Genomic DNA, 19,268 nt, shown 5'->3' with positions numbered 1-19,268 from the left:
GCAAACCCTATCTGATCACATGGATTGTTTGGAGTGGCAGTTAGAGGCAATGAGGAATTTACAGGAGCTGGGGGGTGTGATGGATGGCAGTTTCAGGAAGGTAGAAAAACCACAGTCAGGTAGATGGGTTACCTCCAGGAAAGGTTGGAGAGGGAGGCAGGTCGTGCAGGAGTCTCCTGTGGCTAGATATGACTCTGAAGTTATTGAACTCAATGTTGATTCCTAGAGGCAGCAGGGTCCCCAAGCAGAAAATGAAATGGTGATCTTTGAGCTTGCACTGATGCTTGCTGGTGCACTGGAGCAGGCCTGTGACAGACGTGTTGGTGTGGGAACATGGTGGTGTGTTGAAGTGGCAGGCAACTGGATGCTCAGGGTCTTTTTTACAGACAGAACATAGGTGTTAACAAAAGCAGTTACCCAGTCTGGGTTTCATCTCCCCAGTGCAGAGGAGACCATGTTGTGAACGGTTTTTGTTTTAGATCTCCACCATCTGCAGTACTTTGTTTTATTTAAGCTACCAGTGGTTGGTTACCAGAACACAATACGACATGTTTTACTTCTTTTAAACTTTAAATTCTGCTCAGTACCAATGCTGTGTCTCTGTGCTGTTTGTTGGGCTTCTTCCACCTTTCTTAATGATCAAAATGGTGGTTTCCAGCCTTCTGTTTGCTTTTCTGCCTACTGCAGCCAAGATGGAGAACTCATACTTCTTCCAGAGCAAAGTGTTGTTTTCCCACCTATTGTGCTTTAAAAGGCAGTTCTCATCCCATTTCATAATTTATTAAATTAGTGTCTGTGGCTATGGTTTTACTTAATCTTCCACTAAAAGTTTGGTTTAAATTTTGTATGTTCCTGTATTATCACACTCTTTACTCTGAACAATATTCTTCCATTAGACTCTTCTCAAATTCTTTTGATCAACTTTTATTTTAAATGTATTCTGGCGATGTAGCCTCAATAAAAATTAATGCCCTGGTTGCCCTGTCTACTCGAGCTTTGTGTCATGAAGCCTGTATGCAATGTAGTTATGATTATTTTGAACTTCACTTCTACCTTTCCCAGCCCTGTCTTTTGCACCATTATTTTGAAGGTACCCCCATTTTCCAATAGTGATTTCTCATTTTATTCATGGAACTCTGTACTGTTCCCACAGATCCTTCTTTAGTAAGTGCTCTTTAACTTCTAGCCTGACTACATTGTACCCTCTTCCCAGTCCACACTGTTACTCTTGTGTCTCTTACCAGGTCTGAGGGGAAGGTAGCCTTGGGAGTCTACAGCCCAATGGTCTCAATATGGAGTTTACCAGTTTCAAAATCTCCCCACCCCCAGCTTCATCCCATGACCAATCCACTCTCTCATTCCCACCTCCTTGACCTGACACAACCCGCCCATCTTCTCTTCCGCCTATCCGCTCCTCCCACCTCCCTGACCAATCCCCATCACTGCCTACCTGCACTCACCTATCACCATCCCACCTACCTTCCTCACCCCCACCCCTCCTCTCTCTATTTATTTCCCAGCTCCCTTCACCCTCCCCCATTTCTGAAGAAGGGTCCCAACCCGAAATGTCAGCTTTCCTGCTCCTCTGATGCTGCCTGGCCTGCTGTGTTCATCCAGCTCCACACTGTGTTATTTCTTCTGCCGTGATGCTTTTGCCTTGTCATTATTCCATGAGTGCTGCAGACTGATTCTCCACTTACGCACTTTGAGAAGCTGACCGACTAACTATCTGAGTCTTTTTAAAGTGGTAATGTTCTGCTGAAATTTCTTTCTCTTGGGGGTGAATAGAACCTTCTCACTGTTGTTACTTTGAGGTGTTTATGCAACAATCCTCACCACTGATCACCGTGTCCTATATTGTGAAATTCCACTATGGTTGGAGTCATGTGCTGGCACCAATTCTCCTTTCTACTCTCATTCAATAAATTTTAGACAGCCCCTGGTAGGGGACTGTGACAAATAACAATCAAAAGGTTAGCAGAAACTTGCAATGAAAACTTATCAAAATTAAATCAAAATGTCATTGCCAGTGAGATGATGCACCCTGGCCCCTTTGGTACCCACCAGTCACAGAAGGCCTATACCATGTCATCGCTCCCCGTCTGTGGATGCTGGAGTACAAATTAACCTCAAAATAGGAGAGTCTGCTCCTGCAAGTGTGACTATGGCCCATGGCCTGGACCTGTTGATGGCCACTTTGGCCAGGTCAAGGAGCAGGGCATATATAGAGGACCTCTAATTTGCCTGCCCCTATTCTGTATGGGCAGGAAAACCACATGTGGGCTGACATGAATCCACTCAAATATTTATTCCATGCAACACATTCCACACCATATCCCCAGTGTAAAGAGGGTGGCCTTCTTTATAGCAATCCCTCCAATTTAGAACACAGCCACTGGACGGTAGAACATTACTCAAAGGGGTATGTGAGCAATGAAGGAAGGTGAGTAAATAGAAAGTGTGCAGTAGTAGCCCCCTACCAGTAAACACCTTCATTCAGCTTTGAAGGACATGAAAGAAATTCCCTTGAGGTGACTTAAGTTTAAGAGACTTACCTCGTCAGACTGCAGACTTCATTGTTCAGTGGCGGGAGTCGGGAGAGAGCGCAAGGAGACTGCTGCGTAAGTAAAACCATATATTCTAGCAGTGGCTAAACCCGAAACACTACACGTGTAGTGTCTCCCACCCATCCTCCTCCTCTAACCAAAAAAAAAGTCTGTGTGTGGAGGGTCAATAAGGCGAGTTGTTTTTTATTTTCCTTTCTTTTTATTTGCTTTTGTTCGGCGGGAAGGTGTCGGAGGGAGGAGCAGCAGAGCAGAGGTGAGTATAAAACTACCAGAGATCGGGGCACTAGCTGCAAAAAAAACTGGAGTGATGTCACAGGGAGGCTGTGACCTGATTGGCTGGCAGGAAATCTGCAATAAATTTGTAAAAGAACCCAGGAAAGAATAATCAGCAAATTTAATTAACTTATTATTATAAATTATATAAATTAAAAAAAAATTTACTAATAGAAATGGCTGGACAGGTGATGTGTTGTAGCTGTATGATGTGAGAGCTCGCTGATCCCATTGCCAACTGCAGTGACCACAAATCTGCAGCAAGTGTTGGTTGCTCGAGGAACTTTGGCTCAGAGTTGATGAGCTGGACTAAGAGCTTCAAACAATGCAGCACATCCGGGAGGGGGAGAAATAGCTGGACGCTTTGTTTCAGGAGGCAGTCACATCTGGTAGATTAAGTACTTCAAATTTGGTTAGTGGCCAGGGACAGCAGGGTGTGACTGTAAATGAGGCAGGTAGAGAGACCCTGCAGTCAGGAACAGAGGAGCCTCAGCTCTTGGCATTGTCCAACAGGTACGAGGTACTTGCTCCCTGTGTCAATGGGGAAAAGGGCTGCAAGGAGGATGAGCCAACTGACCACTGCACCGTGGTACAGGAGGCCATTCAAGAGGTGGGAGCAAAAGGACAGGTGGTAGTTGTAGGGGATTCTATAATTAGGGGATAGATAGTATCCTTTATAAACAGGATCAAGAGTCCCACATGGTGCGTTGCTTTTCCGGTGCCAGGGTAAGGGATATCTCAGACCGGCTTGAAAGGATATTGGAGCGGGAGGGGGAGGATCCTATAGTTGTGGTCCACGCCAGAACAAACAACATAGGCAAGACTAGGAAAGAGGACCTGTTCAGAGATTATCATGAGCTAGGAACTAAATTAAAGAACAGGTCCTCAAGGGTTATAATCTCCGGATTACTGCCTGAGCCACGTGCTAATTGGCATAGGGACATGAGAATAAGGGAAGTAAACACGTGGCTAAAAGAGTGGTGTGGGAAAGAGGGGCTCTTTTCATGAGGCACTGGCATCAGTATTGGAACAGGAGGGATCTGTACCATTGGGACGGTCTCCATCTGAACCGAGCTAGGACCAACGTTCTAGCGAATAGGGTAAATAGGCTGGTCAACAGGACTTTAAACTAGAAAGTGGGGGGGAAGGGAATGATGAAATTTGCCCCAGTGGGAAACAAAGCAGCAAGTTAACATCTGTAGTGGTGGATTTAACTACGTGGAAAAATATGAAAGAAATGACAGGGAAGGAGAACTCAGGAGAGGTCATTAAAGTCTACAGAACAGACACAAATAGGACAGAGTGTTTGGAAAGGGCTAGCAATCAAACTTCAAGCATATTGGATAAATGAATGACAATGAGAAGAGGGACGGTTAACACAGGACTGAAGGTGTTATATCTGAATGCATGCAGTATAAAGAATAAGGTAAATCAGCTTGTGGCGCAGATCAAAATTGGCAGGTATGACATGATGGGCATCACGGAGACATGGCTGCAAGGGGATCAGGGTTGGGAACTGAATATCCAAGGATATATATCCTACAGAAAAGATAAGCAGGTGGGCCGAGGGGGTGGGGGTGCCTTATTAGTAAGAAATGAAATTAAATCAATAGGAAGAAACGAAGTAGGGTCAGAATCTGTGTGGGTAGAATTGAGGAACCGCAAAGGTAAATAATCCATAGTTGGGGTTGTGTACAGGCCTCCAAGCAGTCATCAGGAGCTGGGGCGCAAGATACACCAGGAGATAGAAAAGGTGTGTACGAAAGGCAAAGTCACAGTGATCATGGGGGATTTCAATATGCAGGTGGACTGGGAAAATCATGTTGGTAGTGGATTGCAAGAAAAGGAGTTTGTGGAATGTCTACGAGATGGTTTTTTGGAGCAGCTCGTGGTGGAGCCCACAACGGAACAGGCAATTCTGGATTTAGTGTTGTGCAATGAGGCAGACTTGATAAGGGAGCTTAAGATAAAGGAACCTTTAAAAGGCAGTGATCATAAGATGATAGAATTTACTCTGCAATTTGAAAGGGAGAAGATAGAATCAGAGGTAACGGTATTACAGCTGAATAAAGACAACTACAGAGGTATGAGGGAGGAGCTGGGCAGAACTGACTGGAAGAAGAACCTAGCAGGAAAGTCAGTGGAACAGCAATGGCAGGAGTTTCTGGGAGTAATTCAGGAGACACAGCAAAAATTCATCCCGAGGAAAAAGAAATATGGTACAGGGAGGATGAGGCAACCATGGCTGATTAAGGAAGTCAGGGATAGCATAAAAGCAAAAGAGAAAGCATATAATGTGGCAAAGGGCAGTGGGAAACCAGAGGGCTGGGAAGTTTACAAAGACCAACAGAAGGCAACAAAAGAAAATAAGGAGGGAGAAGATTAGATATGAGGGTAAGCTAGCCAGTAATATAAATGAAGACTGTAAGAGTTTCTTTAGATGAATAAAGGGCAAAAAAGAGGCAAAAGTGGACATTGGACCACTGGAAAATGACGCTGGAGTGATGGTAGTGGGGAACAAGGAAATGGCTGAGGAACTGAATAATTACTTTGCGTCAGTCTTCACGATGGAAGACACGAGTACTATCCCAAAAATTCAAGAGAGTCAGGAAAAGGTGCTAGTAAAACTGATTGGTCTGAAGGTGGATAAATCACCTGGACCAGATGGACTACACCCCAGAGTCTAAAGGAGATAGCTGAAGAGATATTGGAAGCGTTAGTGGTGATCTTTCAGGAATCGCTAGAGTCAGTGAGGGTCACAGACGACTGGAAAATTGCTAACGTGACACCCCTGTTTAAAAAGGGAGTAAGGCAAAAGACGGAAAATTACAGGCGATTAGCCGAACCGCAGTCATGGGTAAAATTTTGGAGTCCATTGTAAAGGATGAGATTTCTAAATATTTGGAAGTGTATGGTAAAATAGGGCAAAGTCAGCATGGCTTCATCAAGGGGAGGTCATGCCTGACAAATCTGCTAGAATTCTTTGAGGAAGTAATGAGCAGGATAGACCAAGGAGAGCCAATAGATGTTATCTACCTGGACTTCAAGAAGGCCTTTGACAAGGTGCCGCAAAGGAGGCTGCTGAGTAAGATAAGGTCCCTTGGTGTTAGAGGCCAGGTACTAGCATGGATAGAAGATTGGCTGTCTGGCAGAAAGCAGAGAGTGGGGTTAAAAGGGGTCTTTCTCAGGATGGCAGCCAGTGACAAGTGGTGTTCCACAAGGGTCAGTGTTGGGGCCACAACTTTTCACGTTATACATTAATGATCTAGATGAAGGAACTGTGGGCATTCTGGCTAAGTTTGTAGACGATACAAGGATAAGTAGAGGGACAGGTAGTATCGAGGAGGTGGGGAGGCTGCAGAAGGATTTGGACAGGTTAGGAGAGTGGGCAAAGACGTGGCAGATGGAGTACAATGTGGGAAAGTATGAGGTCATGCATTTTGGTAAGAAAAATAAAAACATGGGCTATTTTCTAAATCGGGAGAAAATTCAGAAATCTGAAGTGCAAAGAGACTTGAAAGTTCTAGTCCAGGATTCTCTCAAGGTAAACTTGCCGGTTGAGTCAGTAGTCAGGAAGGCAAATGCAATGTTGGCATTTATTTCGAGAGGTCTTGAATATAAAAGCAGAGATGTACTACTGAGGCTTTGTAAGGCCCTGATCAGGCCACATTTGGAGTATTGTGTGCAGTTTTGGGCCCCATATCTTAGGAAGGATGTACCGGCCCTGGAGCGGGTTCAGACGAGGTTCATGTGAATGGTCCCAGGAATGGAAAGCTTAACATATGAGGAACATTTGCGGATTCTGGGACTATACTCATTGGAGTTTAGAAGGATGAGGGGGGATAATTGAAAGTTATAGAATACTGAATGGCCTGGACAAAGTGGATGTTGGGAAGATGTTTCCATTGGCAGGAGAGACTAGGACCCAAGGGTACAGCCTTAGAGTAAAGGGAGATAAGAACGGAGATAAGGAGAAACTTCTTCAGCCAGAGAGTGGTGGATCTATGGAATTCACTGCCACAGAAGGCTGTGGAGGCCATGTCATTGAGTACATTTAGGACTGAGATAGATAGGTTCTTGATTATCAAGTGGATCGAGGGTTACAGGGAGAGAGCAGGAGAATGGTGTTGAGGAACTTATCAGCCATGAATGAATGGCGGAGCAGACTTGATGGGCAGAATGGCCTAATTTATGCTCCTATGTATTATGGTCTTTTGGTCTTATAAGTAGTTAATTTTCTCAGACAGTTACAATGGAGAAGGAGCATTTGAAAATTTTCATATTTTGTCCACTTCAACTGTGAAACATGCCCAGTAATATAGTTGGATTATTGGTGAAATTTTTCTAATCTTGTGTCACTTATGAAGAAATTATTTTGAGTAATGTAACACGAAGATGAAATTTTGATGATTATATGAAATTGTTGGTTTTAGTCACATGAGAAGGGGAAATAAAACAATTTCCCTTCCTGTTTAAGATAACAATAAATGGGATTTAAAAACAATGGTTCGTCTCCCATGTTCAACACCGATATATGCTGTCTTTAGATTGCCTGATTGTGACTCCTTAAAATCGCTGGTTTTGCAGCAAAATACTTTCCACTCCTCAATTATTGTCACTTCCTTGAAGGATTTAGCTCTGGCTGGACTTCTGCCTCTAAGTCCACAATCTTCTAGGATCTCGATGTATATCACACAATGAGGTTTTCTGTTCAAATGAGGCATTAAAGAGGGTATTGTATGTTTACTCAAACAGAAATGATGTGCAAAAGTATGGGGAGAAAGCAGAATTTTAGATTATGCTGGCTGTTTGAAGAACTTGTGTGGATACAGTGGGCCGAATGGCCTTATTGTGCGTCGTAACACATCTCTGAGTCTGTGATTTTCCCTGTGCCTTACTTTCAGAATTTGGAGCATTACACAGAAATTTACCTTGCACAGCAACACATAAAGTATGATTCCCAGAATGATGTCATATTTTAGACCATAAGATGTAGGGGCAGAAGTAGGCCATTCAGCCCATTGATACTACTGACCATTCAATGAAACTATGGCTGATCAGATAATCATCAACGCCACTGTACGACCTTCTCTTCTTAGCTCTTGATTCCCAGACTGATTAAAATTTTATCATCACATTGAATATACTTAATGACCCAACCTCTACAGCAAAGAATTCCACAGACCCACTACCCTCTGAGAGAAGAAATTCTTCGCCATCTGTATCTTAACTGAGCAACTCCTTACTCTGGATTATGTCCCTGGTCCTAGACTTCCCTGAAGGAGTAATAACCTCACTGTATCTACCCTGATTCACAGAGCACCTACAGTATGGGAGTAGGCCATTTGGCCCATCAAGTCCACACTAACCCTCCAATGTTCACCCACTCCATCCCTGTAACCCTGCATTTCCCGTGGCTAATCCATCTATACATTATGGGCAATTTAGCATGGCCAATCCACCTAACCTACACATCTTTGGACTGTGGGATGAAACCAGAGCACTGAAGGTAGAATTGAACCCAGGTCGCTGGCACTGTGAGGCAGCAATGCTAGCTACTCTGCTACCTGTTTAAGTCCCTTAAGATTTTTGCATGTTTCAATAAGGTTGTCACTTATTCTTCTAAACTCCAATGAGTACAGGCCCAACAACAGATCCTTATTTGACTTTTCCTTACACACTGTAATCAAAGTAGTGTAAAACAACTTGAAAACTTATACTATTCCTTCCCAATTGGGAATTGCAATTCAGCTCATTGTGAAGTATTGATAATAGGTAGGGGTCAAAACAAAGTGAAGTGACTTTAGATTTTAGTCATCGAATCATGAAATATGGAGGCCTTTGAAACACTTTGAATTCAAAGACCACATATCAAGACAAACAGGACAAAACTCAAAGTGAAAATGTTATTGCAGACACTGAAAGAATGAATAAACATTTCAGGTTTTCAATATCGAGCTTTAAAGTCCCAGACAGCTCATAATATTTTTTATAAGGATTCAAACAGGATCAAATTACAGGGCAGTGTAAAATTTGAGCTCATTCTACAGAGGCCTACAATGCCCTAGTACCACATTACTGTTGTGTGAAGGTTGTGTAAACAACCCAAATCTTTGCCACAAGGAGAATAATTTTTAACACAGTAATAAATCTTTGAAACAGTGACAAAGGACAAATGGCTGCAGTCAGAGACTAAGAATGGGGATTGTTATTCAGCTTTTATCTTGGCATCTACTGTTACAGCACATATTATCTGCAGTCAATTGCACTCGTGTCAAATTAATTTGTTCTGTACTAGCCTTGTTGCTTGTATCCGTTTGTTCTAACACCAATTTGGATTAACAGATGCGTAAACTTTGAATTCTGGTAACTACCTAGGATTTGTCAGGTACCTTCATGAATTCAGCTTAGAATTAACTTGAAGCCAAATATCATCAAAGTAATGGGCATTGACGCTGACAAATGGGACACTCGCCCATTTCAAGGATCTGAGTTTACCCTTCATGTTTGTTCTGAAGGCAACTGTAATGTACGAAATAGAACAGGCAATTTGCACACAGCAGAATCCCACAAACAACAAAGGTGCTGATGGCAAGCCCACTTCTTTTTAGACGTTGGGTTCGGGGTTAAGTATTGGACAGGACATTGTGGAGAACTCCCTCGCTCTTCTTTCACGTAGAGAATAAGATCCGTCATATCCAGTTAAGAGGAAAGACTAGGGCCTCAGTTGGAAGGTCATTGACCTTCTGTTGTTTTACTAGCTGTACTTCTGCTCTCTGGGGCGGCACTGGACCAGGGTGGCAACCTCAGCCCAGGCTGGCAAGGTCTTGTGGCGTAGCGTCCTCTGCTGATTATGTGAGAAGAAGATGCTTCTTTACTGGACCACACGCTCCAACAGGCCCTCCAGGCCCTTGTCGGAGATTCATCTTCCCCCATTTTCCAACATGTCCTGACTCCATCCACGACTGAACAGGGCAGCTCTGGAATGCTAGTGCTCATCCGAGTGCACAATGGGATTTTAATGATGTTGCGGCACAAGGGATGTTGGTGTATAAGTGGAAACCTGCTAAATGACGAGTTGTTCTGGGAAAGCCATAGGGTCAGATGGGGCAGAAATCGGATGTGAAAGACTCCACAGGGCGTGGGGGGTAATTAATGAGGTGAGGTTAGTAAGATAGGGTGAACAATCTCACTAGGCACTGTGGCAAAAAAACCCTCCAAACTCTTCATGCAACTCTGATTTAGCCAGGAAAAGAAATAAGATTTGGCCCGATGTTTCATTGCTGTGTGTTTGCCTGTTCAACAGGTTATGACTAAACCAGAAACAACACCAGCAAGAGTGATGTCATCCTGTTGAGCTCCTTGTCCCACCTACAAACTATCAGCCACCTTACTTCCGCAAGTCTTCTCTCTGTCCATTTACAGTCTTTTAAAACATAAACTTGGGGACATCAAACCTTATGACTTATTCACAACTTATTAACTCAAATGACTGGTAGAGGGGGAACACTGGGAGTCAATCCTACTGCCCTTCTCTGTTCCCATTGGGAATATCAAGCTAGGCCAATGATGCAGGGAGCAAGGTCTCCAAAGATGGACCTTTTGCTTAGACACCATTTTCTATCACCTCACCATCAATGGGGCTATAATCTAAGCTTCAATTGGTTATGTGGCAACAATTAAATATACTGCATGACTGATTCTGAATTTACCAGCTTGTACAAGATTGAGTGCAGGGGCGGCACGGTGGTTCAGTGGTTAGCATTACTGCCTCACAGCGCCAGGGACTTGGGTTCAATTCCACCCTCAGGCAACTGTCTGTGTGGAGTTAGCCCATTCTCTCTGTCTGTGCGGGTTTCCTCCAGATGCTCCAGTTTCCTCCCACAGTCCAAAAATGTGCAGGTTAGGTGGATTGGCCATGCTAAATTGTCCATAGTGTTCAGGGATGTGTGGGTTATGGGGAATGGGTCTGGGTGGGATGCTGTGAGGGTCAGTGTGGACTTGTTAGGCCAAAGGGTCTGCTTCCACACTGCAGGGATTCTATGATAACAAGTGTCTGCATCAAGAAGAATGATATTATGTTTTACAGACAGTTTGTTTTCGGAATCCTCCTTTCGACATGGCTGCATTTTCACTTCGTATCCAGTTCCAGATATGTTCTGATAAACCTGTTCAGCAATATTATGACACACCTCTGAAGCAGGTAGGACTTGAACCTGGGCCTCCTGACTCACAGCTAGAGGCACTACCACTACTCTAAAGGACACATTGCTATAGTCCTAGTAGATCATAGGGCTGCTCTCTCATTTGACACACACACACATACATTCGCACGCACACGCGCACACATGCACACATATATACACGCACACGCACATATACATGCACACCTTCGCACATACATACACATACACACACATCCCTCAGCCCAGGGCGGGGTTAAGAAGGAGAGTCCTCTGTGGTAACTTCAGCCAGTGCAGGAATTGCACCACACTGTTGCTGTTTATTGGCATTACAGAGCAGCCATCCAACCAATTGGCCTAACCAAGCCCTCAGTGCCAGTGTTATTCTTGTAAAATCTGATAAAGGTTTAGCTGAGTGGGAACACAGGTTGTTAGTGCTTTGGCCTGGCTATGAGCACCAACAAGTGACATTTCCACTCATCCCTGACCAGTCCTTGATATGTTAGATCTGAAAATTTCCATGGCAGACCCATAATGTGAAGCAGTGTCCCCAGGAATTAGGTTGAGCCTGTCAGAGCCTGTTTCACCTTTACCTTTTCCTCTCTGACTAATATGGAGGAATGTTTTGAAGTTGTCTTTTGATTATTCAACTGAGTTCTCAAAATGCATGGGTTCAACTCTTTTTTGAGCAGAATCACTTCAATGTGCATTTCTTTTTCAGATTGCCACCAGGTTGTGGAAAGATAGGACATATAAAAGGACACGATTGATTGCAGCTGATTTAATACTATCCTCAAGCTGCTTTATACAATCTGTAGTTTAGGTCATTTCTAGTTGCAGGGGTTAAGATTAAATTTCATAACTTGGCTGTCTAATATAGTTACTCCACTTGGGTACATGCCCAAACTTATTTTCCTTGTCTGAGAGCATTAATAAATATTTGGCATGGTATAAACACACTGCCTTTGGATGCAATAAATTGTAGGAAACTATTCTTTACAAGTACAGACACAGTACAGGCATCCCATAATGAATCATTTGCACTCACATCTTGCTTTGTGTCGTCCTGAACACAAATCTTCTAATTCTGCACAACTTGGTTTATAGACATAATAAACAATGGTTATTGGGACGACCTGATTTGAAACTATCGGATGATGACCTTCGCTTGTTATGAAAACTATGTATCACTGCTACTATAGAAGAGACATGACTGAAGTTAAGTTAGTGAAAAAAAATGATTTAAAGAAATATAAGAAATATATACCATAAACTTAAAATTTGCTTTGTTAGCGCTGTGATTTACAAATATGTTTTCATTAAAAAACATCATATTTCCTCATTCAGAACCTACTTAATAACTAAAATAGGAGGAGGAAATGATAAAAGGGATATCATTGCGAAAGAGTGAAGTGGACTGGGGCTGAGCTCTGACTCACCCTAGATATCTGACAGTGGAGGAATAGCTGAAACCTAGATGTGGTGCAGATGTTGTCTGTGATGAACGGATGCCATGCCCTCTTGATAGTAGTTGTTGCAACTGTCCAATGTTACCTGGGGAACATCACGCATTGAATTGTCATCACTGCTCTAAAGTAGGAAACCAATTTGTGCACAGAAAACTCCCACAAACAACAAACAATAGTAATCTGTTTCATGTTGTTGCTTGAGAGATACGTGGTGATGAGACTTCCTCTCGGGATCTCTGATAAAGTGATACTAAACCACTGTGACACACACCTCTCATACATGAGACTCAGTAAGGAGTTGAGATTAGTTAAACCAGGTATTGGATCACTTCTCTGAGTGTGCACTCATCCCTTGAGACTTCCTGTGAATAGCTAAAGTTTGTTTCCACCTATTTCACTTCATTCTTGTTTTGGAATCGAAGTGTTTTGCAGCTATACCTTTTTTGTTAAATTTATTGGGAATTTCTGGAAGCTAGAATTCCTCTCACCTCAGCCATCCTCCAACCCCAATCCAACACCCTAACCCAGGAACACCCTCCCTGCCCCCTGTCTGTTTCTTCAAGGGTATTTCATTGCCTGTTACCCATAGATGGAGCAATGGATATTCCTTGAATATATTGCTTTTGTATTTCCAGGTGTTGAGGAACAGAGTAAAAGGCACTATCTGACATGTGTAGATGTACCTTAGGCAATCAATTAGTACAGTGACATGCTTGTGCTCACAGGACCTGACAGACTTAGGCATGTCAGAGGAACCTGCATGCAGAGACCACAACATCCCTTCAAAACTGTGCACGTACTGTGTCTATGGAATTCTCCCAGTAACATTTCTCCCCAGCTGGTGAGGAGTATTAATACATTGGGATGGCAGCAGTTACTGTTTTGCTCCACCATCTTCACAATTGGCAATCTGTGCTTTTCCAATTCTGCCCTCTTATACATCTGTCACTTCCTTTGTTCCACCATTTTTTTTTGCTGTTCCTTCATCCTGAAAATCCAGAATTCCCTTCTCAGTCCTCTTGGACTCCACACTGCTCTCTTCTCCTTTACATTTGAATTAATACATACTTCCTTGACTGAACTGCCAAGTCATCTCCTTTAGCTCAGCGTCAATTTTTGTCAGATTATGCTCTTTTGAAGTGTTTGAGATGATTCACATCCAGAAAGATACTAAATTAATGCAATTGCTGTTTCAACATGAATGAACTGCAATGAGTGTATTATGAGTATAACTAGCCTCGAGAAGCATTAATTCCTACATCATTATTCTTGGATATAATCAATATCATTGAATCTGATAACCACAATACTTTTGTATGTAGCGTAAATCAAATGTTGTCTAGTCCTGCGTGTTACTCAGTAAGACAAACATTACACTACAACAATATGATGATCCAGCCATGATCTCAGAGCTCAAATGTTCAGTTTTACCTTCAGCCACACCCTGATGTTCTCTTTGTCATTGTAACTTCATGAATAGGGATAAAGAACCTATTGGCTAAAATCACCATTAATGTCACACAGTTCCTAGGGTTTGAGGGCTATTGTGAAGTGCTAACAGATTGAAGGTACTCAGAACACTACCAGTGTGAGACAGCAACACAGTGTAGCCACAGTTTATTGGTAGCTCAGAGACAGGCAGTGGGATACAAAGAAAATGGCTGCTTGGCAATGGTGCCATTTCTGTCACTTGCCCACCATGCCTACTCTGTTGGTATTTTACCCATGGCAGAGGCGGCAATGGCAGCTGGTTCACCCATGAGACAATTGAAGTCCTTAAGTGGATACATTAATTGTCTCCTCATTAATACTCTCTTCATATCACTGCTGGGAATTTTCAGTGGTGAGCAAAGCTGGTGCTAAATGTCTAGATTAAAAAAAATTCACTGTTAGTTTCAGTTACAAGCAATACAGTATGAACATATATTGGAGTTAGTGCTGTGGGCAAAGAAATATATATGAAAAGAAATACCAATCAAACTAATCCTTTGTTGATGACTTCACAACAGAACAACACTATTGTTAACATAAAACAAAAAAACAATGAACTGTGGATGCTAGAAATCTGAAACAAAAACAGAAATAACTGGAGAAACTCAGCAGGTCTGGCTGTATCAGTGGAGAGAAAGCAGAGTCCAGGGAGACTATAGCAAACCAATTCATGCTGCCAATCATACAAAATCAGGAAAGGATGAGGGGTTTATACAATTCATCTGCTTCCATATTCAAACATGACAGATACTTGTAAGTTATTTTAATAGATTTTTTATTTGCTTAAGCAGATTTTGTTTCAGCTTACTATCTTTATTTTTAGACCAGAAGTGTTTAGCAATTTTTTAAAAAAATTAAATGGGATGTTATGGTGTACATTTGCAGCTGCACAAGACTGAGTTGCTATTTGAGCAGCGACGTTGTTACATTATTGAGACACAGTGGCATCAGGAATCTCTGAGCTAAGGAAAAACTGCCTGATGACGATCCTTGTGTTGGTTGACCGTGCTGTTTGCCACAAAACTCTGAGGACAGTGCAGTCAAAAATATCCTAGCAAACAGAAAGCATCTCTCTCCCTTCTTTCTTCCCCAGTGAGGGAAAAGACAAAAACACCTGAAAGCTTAAAAGAAAGAATTCTAACACAAGAAAGACCTAGGTCCACCTGATCAGCTATCAAACCAAAGGATAACCGTTGCTTTGCTCACAACAGCATGTCATCATTACCAAAGTCTAAAGAACTGTGAGAAATAACTTTCCGTCTTGGGTCTCATGTTTCAATTGTGAATGTAAACTTCAGAAATTTAATAACTGTTCATGGATTGAAAGAATCTGTCTGGAATAAATTGTTAAAGGACAAGGACAAACTGCTATAGAGGAATTGAAAATAATTAGCAATGCCTGGGAGAAGAAGGAGTTGAAACTACATAAACAAAACTGTTTTAACACCTGCTTTATAACTGGCTGCCTTATGCCACAAAGATGAATGAATGCTCGGCAGAAGAATTTAAAGAGTTATCTACAGGAATGTTGTGTCTTCAAACAGACCATCAATGCCAAATATAACAAGGAACAGGGAAGCTATTTCTGACAAGGAGGCAAGCTGCAAACTTGACGGCTACAAAGGAATAATCAGTACAGTGGATGAAAGAATGTAAAGAATCATCAATAATGTCACACCAAAAACTTGAAGGACAGAAAATATGATAAGAATTGAACTTCAGGACTGTTCAGCAGCAGAACTGGAGAGAACAACACTGCATAAGGATCAAACCCTGGACACATGTACAGACAGGTATTGTTAGTTGGAACCATAGCCAAATTCCACCATTAATTGGGCAATAACCGAGTTGGGTTGTGAGATTTAACTTGTTTAATTGAGGGGTCTTATTTTGGTTGCTATATACAATAAAGTTTCAGTATTTGATTGTCTGTGAGATTTCTTAGTAAGTAGCTGAATTAAAGCTAGCTTGTAGTAATTTACATACAATTCAATCTACAGAAATCATTATCCCTGTCTATTAATTTCCACCCATAATATTCTTATCAAACCATCTGTCTTTTATTGTCTTATTTATGAATGTGTGTGAATCTGGAGTTTTAACAGGATACAGTTTAAGTTGCATAGTAGTAAGTTAATGATTTTTTTTGTCTGTGTTTATTAAAGATTAATTGTGTTTACAATAGATTGAATTATTTTCCTGTTAATGATGAAACTTGGTTTTGTTCTTACTTTAGCAGTCAGTCAGGCAAATTGATTGTCTTGGTAGTTTAATTGGGTATTTACACATTTCTGATAACTTGTGGAAAAGTGGGCTCTCTATTGTCAGTGCATCCTGCCTGATTAAATCACAATATCAGAAATAACATTGATCTGATCCTTTATTTCCTTCTATGCTGCTGATCCAGATGATTAAAGGATGAGGATAGAGAGAACTGTGTTTCCTACTAAGGGAGCCTTGAACAAAGAAGCAGAAGCTTATAATTAGAGCTTAGACCTGTTCAGGGTTAATATTGGAATGTGTTTGTTCAATACATGGCAGTGAATACCTTTGTTCCAAATACTGTTGAGATTCAGTCCATTAAAAGTATCAAAACTTTGACTGACAGACTTGTGTTTGGTAAACAATATGGAATAAGGCAAACAACATAAGTTAGGAAATGGATTAGCCATGATCTAATTAAATGGTGGACAGGTTTGAGCAGCTGAAAAGTCTACTACTGTTCATACATTCTAGCCATTTTGTAGAGAGGGAGGTATGTACTACAAGCAATCTCCTTCACTCCTTCTACCAAAGATGTAGCACTTAGACATGGCTACTAAGCCTGTTCTTACATCACAATACTCTCTATGTCAATAAAGGAACAAGTGATTGGCGTCCTCATATGCTATTTCAAAATCTCTTTGCTAAAATGAGCTGGAGATGATTACAGCTAATTCTAACTGATGGATAGAATGGCATAATTTGTCACAATGCACCTCACCTTAATCAAAAAGGTGGCCAGTAATATATCAGCTCACCAAATTGCCCAGAATCCTTCAAGCCTCAAGCAGCATTCTTATGCTTATGGAAAAATCGTAACATTTGGCAAATGGATTGCATTAGATAAGTTTGTATATTCTGTTCAATCCTGTTAAACAGCACTTTGTGTTTCGGGACTGGCCCTGATTTTGGTTTCAAACACCATTAAAAACTTTATATAAGCCAGTTGGTTAGTGATTGGGCACAGCAAGATATGCAAAGCTAGCAAGATATTACTGCGTTGTCAGTTTTGCACATTTTATGAACCATTTCTCTAAATTTAGCTGACAAGGTTGCATTTATAAATTTTTAATTATTTGTCTTGCTGCTCTCCTGTTAAGAGTTTTGTCAGGAATCCTCTCCTTTTTTCAATTTGCCCCTGGATGTTTTGACTGGCTGTGTCATCTTCATTTAGAAATGTTGAATTTAAATAACAAAAAAATCTTTTAGAAAAGTTCAGCGCTCTTTAATTAAAGCTGTCTGCTTCCATCTTTCCCTCTCCCCACTGCTTTCTGCATTACAAATGGGATAATTAATCATGTGAGGAAGAATTTGGCAATCTGTTAAAGGTCTTTCCATTGCCACTGCAGCTATTCATGTCATTGCTCTGCAGTCTATTCCTAATTTCTGGGAGTACATGCACAAATATCAAATAGGTGTTAATATTTAATCAGGTTCTTAAACTTGGGAGGTAGTGATGGATAGTTCATTAATAATGTTGTTACACTATCAGTTCCAGGTCTGCGTGAGATGTAGAACTGGCACCTCTGCGTTATACTGTTGCCTCTGCATTGCTCTCTGGTCAGCTGAGTCTCAGAAAGCCACATTGCTTTGATTCCCTGATGGCTTGACATGGAAATGTGTTGCATGGAATTCCTTTACCATAGAACTTCTCTGAGGATCACCAATCTGATGTGGAGGAGAGGCGCTCTGCCAATGCCATGAGGGGCACCTTGCTCATCAGTGTGGCCCTTGGCAGCAAATTCACAGGAGTACCTCCAGACAAAGAGTATGGTGCGGGAAGTGCTCAACAGCAGAATGGGTGAAGGGAGACTGTGCACCTCACAGTCCAAGTTCCCATTGACATATCCTGGATCATGACATTGTTCAGATGAAGATCAAGTAATGTCTGTACCATGTGGGAACTGTTGCCTGCTGGACACTCACTGATTAATTCCATTAGTGATGAACATCCAGCTGGTACCAAGTCATTGAGAAGCCCAGAAGTCCAAAGGAATCATAGGATCCCAACAGTGTGGAAGCAGGCTGTTCGGCCCAGTGAATCCATACTGGCCCTCCAAAGAACATCTCACCCAGACCCACCCTATCCCTGTAACCCTGCATTTCCCATGGCCAATCCACCTAACCTGCACATCATTGGACTGTGGGAGGAAACCAGAGCACCCAGAGGAAACGCACAGAGACATGAGGAGAATATACAAACTCCACACAGACAGTTGCCTGAGGCTGGAATCGAACCTGGATCCCTGCCACTGTGAGACAGCAGTGCTAGCCACACCGTGCCATCCACAGTGAAGATCAATGTCTCAGCCCTGACTGAAAAGATGAATCCCAAGTGGAATCCACAAACAATCGGGAAAATCCTCACAATTTCCAACTTAATTCCAGGATAGTGGGGTTTAATAACGTTAGTTTTGCTCATCTCCTATTTGTTCAACAAGAACAATGTTCAAATAGCTGATCTCCAAAAACTAGAATGAGCAACCTTCATTGCCCAGCAGAACAATCAAAGGTCACAAATAAAAAGGCAGCATCGAAACTACTGAATCTGAGAGACAAGGTGAGTGTGGAAAGGATGTTTCCTCTTGTAGGGCAGTCCAGAAGAGGGAGAAAGGTTCTAAAATCACTAGTCACCCATTTAGACAAAAATGAGGAGAATTTCTCTCAGGGGATTGTACAACTTTTGAATTCTCTGCCTTAGAAGGCAGTGAAGGTGGGCATTAAATATTCTTAATGCGGAAGTAGATAGTTTCAGTTTGGGCTAATGAATCAAGGTATTGGGAATCGGTCTGAAAGTGTAATTTTAAATACATGCCAGGATCTTATTGATGGTGGGGCAAATTCAAGGGGCTAACAACACCCCAACTGTGAAGCAACAGCTGCAGTTAATACAATCCAAGATATTCCCAGGACTTTGTGGCAGAATCCACAGATGAACCATTATCAATGGGAAAGCTACAACAAATCAACAGACAGATGAAAACCAATAACATCTCCAGCTGTAACAGGATCCCATTTGTGTT

The sequence above is a fragment of the Rhincodon typus genome, chromosome 30 (genome assembly GCF_021869965.1).
Source record: "Rhincodon typus isolate 14 chromosome 30, sRhiTyp1.1, whole genome shotgun sequence".
NCBI lineage: Eukaryota > Metazoa > Chordata > Chondrichthyes > Orectolobiformes > Rhincodontidae > Rhincodon > Rhincodon typus.
This window is presented reverse-complemented; position numbering follows the sequence as displayed.